A 7,145-nucleotide genomic window follows, 5' to 3' on the forward strand; every position below is an offset into this window, starting at 1 on the left:
GGGAAATGCCACCGTTTTTCTCTTTTAAGTAATAGTCCTCTCAGAGTTTCTTTTAACTAAAGTAAATTGGATCTGTTCCCGTTGGTTTATTAATGCCGCGATTTAATTTGACCAATGAAGTCCATGATATTTCATGGACTGGAAATATCTTCCTTTTAATCATGCAAAACGAAGACAATATTTAAACCTTACCGCTGGAACTATATATGACATTAATTATTTCGCATTTATATTTAACTCTCGTAAAGTTTACATAAACTGTTGTAAAAGCTAAATGAATGATACTTGCAAAAATAAAGAAACTAAAACATATTTTTGTAACGTGGTATGTATCCCGAGGCAAAATTGAAATCTTCGTAAGTGTTTAATGATCATAATTAACAAACATGCAACGTTTTTATAGCTTTCTACGACTTTAAAATTATGTCAAGTAAGATATATTAAATCGAAATATACATTTATTATTATATACCTGAAAAATAATTTTATTACATTGATGTTTCCTCTACATGAAGAATGTCATGTTCTATCCTTTCATTCATTTACTATGCATAAAATATTTTCTTACAGATGAATAAAATGAGAAGTTGCTGTAACTACAAATGGTCATATTTTATTTATGATGATATTTTCTAAGATGCTCGAGATGAGTTAAAATGTATCAAATTTTATTTTAATTTAATGCAATATGTAATACTGTTATACGCAACTTATATTTCCATTTTGTGATAATATCAAACATCTTATATTACAAGAATGAGATGGAACGCGCATGACTTGTTTGTTAAATTAAATCTCTGTTAAACCATCCGCATCGGAAAACGAAACAAGGCTTCGTGTATGAACATGACAGATATCAATATGACATATTACAAGCACGAATATAATTTCTTAGATTTTCTATTTTAAAAAGTAAAAATGTATAATGTATTGCAGCATATTAAAATGCACGTAATTTGTAAATAAATAAATAAATAAACTTACAAATTAAGAAATTAATAAGGCAAAAAAAAATATATATATAGCCTTATTAATTTCTTAATTTGTAAGTTTATTTATTTATTTATTTACAAATTACGTGCATTTTAATATGCTGCAATACATTATACATTTTTACTTTTTAAAATAGAAAATCTAAGAAATTATATTCGTGCTTGTAATATGTCATATTGATATCTGTCATGTTCATACACGAAGCCTTGTTTCGTTTTCCGATGCGGATGGTTTAACAGAGATTTAATTTAACAAACAAGTCATGCGCGTTCCATCTCATTCTTGTAATATAAGATGTTTGATATTATCACAAAATGGAAATATAAGTTGCGTATAACAGTATTACATATTGCATTAAATTAAAATAAAATTTGATACATTTTAACTCATCTCGAGCATCTTAGAAAATATCATCATAAATAAAATATGACCATTTGTAGTTACAGCAACTTCTCATTTTATTCATCTGTAAGAAAATATTTTATGCATAGTAAATGAATGAAAGGATAGAACATGACATTCTTCATGTAGAGGAAACATCAATGTAATAAAATTATTTTTCAGGTATATAATAATAAATGTATATTTCGATTTAATATATCTTACTTGACATAATTTTAAAGTCGTAGAAAGCTATAAAAACGTTGCATGTTTGTTAATTATGATCATTAAACACTTACGAAGATTTCAATTTTGCCTCGGGATACATACCACGTTACAAAAATATGTTTTAGTTTCTTTATTTTTGCAAGTATCATTCATTTAGCTTTTACAACAGTTTATGTAAACTTTACGAGAGTTAAATATAAATGCGAAATAATTAATGTCATATATAGTTCCAGCGGTAAGGTTTAAATATTGTCTTCGTTTTGCATGATTAAAAGGAAGATATTTCCAGTCCATGAAATATCATGGACTTCATTGGTCAAATTAAATCGCGGCATTAATAAACCAACGGGAACAGATCCAATTTACTTTAGTTAAAAGAAACTCTGAGAGGAGTATTACGTAAAAGAGAAAAACTGTGACATTTCCCAGAATAAATACATCGGCTACAAGCAAATTATCCTCGGCATAGTATTCTTTCCACATATATCATTTTCTTTCCATCCTGGAAAAATAGTTCTTTTTCAGATGTATTATTTTTATAAGAGTGAATTCTATATCCTATATATCTATGATTGTCCGAACTTTTTACAACGTCCTTAATAAACTTATGATATTACGCACATTTTTATCGTTGATTTCACGTTAATATCACGGAAAAAAAATTAGCTGCCGTAACTAAAAACTGCGTGTGGTAACTAGATTTCAGTCGTAATATATGGACAGCGAACATCTTAGCTATGACACCTATTTATTAGGTACAACAACAAACATCTTAGCTGTGATACCTATTTATTAAGTGCAACAGCAAACCGTTTTGCTGCAGTTTAAAAATTTATTTTGCAAACCATGATTAGCTATGGTAGCGAAAATTTTTTTTCCCGTGATGGAAACTTTATATCTTAGAATCGTGAAATTTTTTTGTAATCATCATCGAAATTTATTCTAATATCGAATCATATATATAAAAAAATGAACACACACTACATATCATCATTATATGAGTATATAATTCACTTTATTATCCATATAATTTAATTTATTAGTATTAGAAAATCTTCTCTCAGTAATATTATTTACTTTAAACTCGATGCATGAAAGATAGTTTTCTATTACGATACTATTTTAATAAAAATATATATTGGCATTACAATTCTCAAGATTATTTATCTCATTGTAGATCAACAACACTTTATATTTTAATATTACATTAAATAAATTGCATAATATTGCATACGATATTATACATTCACAACGTTATCTTTTACGTCTCTTCTTAGAGTAGTACCATATTTCTGTCGATTGCTAATATATAGATAATTTCGAACACAGTTATAACTATAACACTATCCCGATAACAGGCCATTAATTATCACTTCGGGAAAACAGATAATCGCTTGGGAGAACATCGTGCTGCGATATAACACGTTAATTCCCACTTATCATGCTTCTTTCTGCGTCACTATAAATAAAACTTTATGCGCTTATTTTTACATTTTAATACGCTCATTTTTATGAGGAACATATAAACCGTTTTACGAAACCAAGATATGTTACATAACTATCGAATATAAATTTGATATGCGTCGTTAGCATGAAAAAGCTTGGAAAAATCGTAAAAAACGATGTATCTAACATTTATGGAGAAAATACGAGGGTTAGCCTTTAGAAAATACGCAAGAGTGATATCTGCAGTATACTGTTACTAGCACACGGGTGCAAAGTCAATTTTGTCGGTAAAAGGGTGATGATAGCTACATGATACTCGATATTACGTTAACACGGATCTTAGAAATTTTATCAAAATGGAAAGCATCCGTAACGAAGCTTTTTAAATAAGAAAAGTTGGTCTTTTATGTAGGATTATGTATACATATATCTCTGCATAATTCCAATTACATGAAATGTCGTAGATACTTTGGGGTATATGGCTCAAAATAACTATACAGAAGCGGATGTTGAGTAAAACAGAAATCGGGAAAATTGTAACAGTGTGCACGTTGACAATTAAACTCTGCATTTGACGTGCAGCTATAAGTTTGATGCAAAGCGGTGTGTTTGACAAAGATAGTTATTGTTTCTAGAGCGCAAACTACATACAACTTTATTTATTCCTTGACAAACGTATTATGAAAGTGAATTTATACTGATTATTATTTATAATGATTATTGTGTGCAATACAATGTTATATATTTTTCTATTGAATCAACGATTACGATTATTAGCGATTATTAGGCGAAAACTATTTGTCTCTCTCTTTCTCTCTCTCACATAGAATTATGGAAAAAATAAAATCTGCAACCCGCGAATAACTATATGTACATGGATTAAAAAAAAAAATTTTACAGTATGAGAGATTTTTATGTATAATATAATCGCGTTACTATATCTCTATTGAACCAGATAATAGCAGTTTTTTCTAATTTATTATAAAAAAGATTTTAATGACATTTGTAATTTATATGTATATATGCATTATTTATAATAGATCGTTAATAATTATTTACATTTTAAAGAAAATTGTTTGTTATATAAACAAAGATGCGCGAAGAGCAAAATTTAACAAAGATAGTTTGCGATTTCCGTTATTTAAAGCGAGTCTTGATTATGTTATTAAAGAAGAGATACCAAGATTTAGTAATCAAATAAAACCACATTGAAAATTGAATAATTTCGCGATATTACTCAATCAATAAAAGAAGATGCGTGATTTGTGAAATTAGGATCGCTTATAAGAGAGACGCACACATACGTGCAACAGTTCAACTAACTCATATAAATTCGCCGCGAGTTCACGTAAGCTGCTTACTCATCCGCGTGTGCACGGCTTAACATGCGAGCACCAAGCTTATTATTGCAGCCGACAACCTGTCGTATAGCAACCTTTCTCATGGTTGACAATAATATTCAATTAGAAGTAACAATCATATATATATACATGCTTTTTGTATAATTATTCTTGTCAATGTGTTATAACGTCTGCAAACAATTTCGCTTTCCAATATAACGTTACGGATAAACCGTACTAATTACTATATGTATTTTTAATGGGAATAATAATGATACGCAATTTGCTGACGAATAGACTATTTCAGAATCGATGAGATGATGTAATTTTACGACAGTATACGAGGAAAGTATTGCGTTTCGGGCTATTCATTATTTTCCTGTATTACTGAGAATCATCTGATTCCGTGACAGAAATCCATTTGTTCTCCGCTTATATGAAAGTTACGTTTATGGGCGAAATGTCCTCTCAATCTTGCCATCGCATCGATTTTTGGGTGAATTAATATCGAGGGCACGAAAGGATTCTACGGAGAGCAGGAAAGAATAAGAAAGGAAAACTCACGTCGTGACGAGGTCCTTTGGAAAAATGTATTGATAACTTTCCAGAATCGCTGAAAGATCTGTCATGATCGCTATAATGCGATGTTACGTGGGACACAAAATGTTATCGATCCCAACGACGAATAGATTTCTATTTGATAAATCGACTGCATCCATCATAAATTCTCAGCAGTTCCAGCTAAGTGACATTCGTCGGGCTTTGCATTTGTCAAGCTTCGCGATCGAGTTAGTCGGCTTACAATTTGCTCAGTATGCGCATAGACATTAGCAATTCTCATTCAGATCTTTCTCTTTGATCTATATACACAATATTACTACAATATTACTTATGATATTACTTATCATGTATTTAATATCAAATAAAGAAAATAATATTATAAACCAATTGAAAACAAAGCAAATCTCGTTGACAAAATGACGACACAATTTTATGTAATAGAAAACGATTAACGCGCATGGAGACGAACCTTACATCAAGTTACAAATTTTTCAACTAACGAGATAAAACGTTTGAAATGCAAAAAGATCTTTGCATATATCAGCAAAAGTACGTAGGATGAAGGCAAACGTCCCAATTTTCTTTTCCTTCCTCCTCTCCCCCCAGACATCCTCGAAAATTCTACAAATACCTTTCTGTGCTGCGTCTGCACTCCTGTCTCTTGTTCGATTTGATATTATCGTAGGAATCTTCTGGCCTACTTGACGTTATAAAATGTTGAAGAATGAGAGCAAATACCGCCGGAGGAATAGTCAGCGTAAATTCAAGGACGAATCTTCCTTCCGTCTGCATTTCAGAATATATTTGCATCTTTGTAAGCTCTTTTTATTACTTTAAGCAAAGGGACAACTCGCAGGGCGATTTCGATACATCAGCGGGGAAAAGCAAGTTATCGCTGTAATGCGAGTCACATACGAAATTCTAGAATTGATGAAAAATGTAAGCAAATCGACGAGTTACACGTGAAAAGTTTTCGAAAACGACAAATCCTTTCTCAAGCCCGGTGAAATACTTAAATCGACTCAAGTTTCCTTTAAGTACAATTCTCGAAGACAGGCAGTTACGAGACCAGCGCGAATGGCACGGCCTTTCCCTAGCAACTATGACGTCTGATTGACGTATCCCGGATTACGAAACAAAGCTCCGCGGATCGGAGTAATATTATCGCGGCCTATCGATATAAAATTAAGATATTTTTGAAACTTGAAAATTACCGAAACTCAAGTCACTTTCGTAAACATGTTGTGTAGAAATGACTAACAATAAAAACAAACTCATTTGTCATTCGGAAGTTGGGAACTTCGTATTGTATTCTGCGGCCACAAGTGTCGGACAATATGCAACTTCGTCTTGAAAAAATTGCAACGTCTAATTGCAAAAGCATGAAAAAAGTTTTTCGCGTGCTTCGCCCTGCGGGATTATTAAATAATTCTTCAGATAGCAACGCGCCACAATCACGCACGAATGCTTTTGCTTATTAATTTCACTTCCGGCAAGGATGATAATTCATGTAGCGTTTCACAGATAATCTCTCATCTCAAGTTACAAATAAAAATCAAACCAACGATTAATGAGCAAAGTTGGCAATTAGCAAAGTGATAATCAACCTAGTAATCTTATATGTATGCTAATGAGGTGCAAACTATTTGATGTATCCGATATGCAAATGTAAGTATTATAACAAAATAATTTAGATATATAAATATAAGTAATCTATGAATGCCAGTATAAAAGGTAATATTAATATTGAAAAAAAGGAAATGTTTGTATTTCATGATTATATAATTTTAGTGTGCAAATTCATACAATTGAATGATTTGGATGACATTTAAAACGGTAATAATTAGTGAGAACGGATTATGATGGATTTATATCTCGATATATATGTGTTAATCGAAATATATATAAAAGTTTCAACAAATATAGCTCGCTCAACGCAGATTGCACTAACCGCAGAGTAATGTGGAGTTATTAATATTCGCGTGTGAAGCATATTTTTCGCAAAAATGGCAAGGCTCGGATATCTCACGTATAAAATACGGTGTATATAATGTCATCGCGTAATTGCTCTATGATTAAATGTCCCCAGTGAATTTCTCTCTTCGTTAAAACTCGCAAAATGAGTTGTCAATTTTGAGAGGTAACGCACAGTTATAGGATTTAAGATTTAATAATAGATATACGCCCCATAATTGT

At 31.1% G+C, this 7,145-nt stretch overlaps 1 protein-coding gene across 6 annotated transcripts in view; it reads left to right on the forward strand.

Moving 5' to 3' along the window:
* LOC115246353 (sodium/potassium/calcium exchanger Nckx30C) overlaps positions 1–7,145 on the forward strand; it is a 61,796-nt gene that overhangs the window by 18,381 nt on the left and 36,270 nt on the right. The window lies entirely within an intron of this gene.

This window comes from Formica exsecta, unplaced genomic scaffold, assembly GCF_003651465.1.
Source record: "Formica exsecta isolate Colony F162 unplaced genomic scaffold, ASM365146v1 scaffold149, whole genome shotgun sequence".
Taxonomy (NCBI): domain Eukaryota; kingdom Metazoa; phylum Arthropoda; class Insecta; order Hymenoptera; family Formicidae; genus Formica; species Formica exsecta.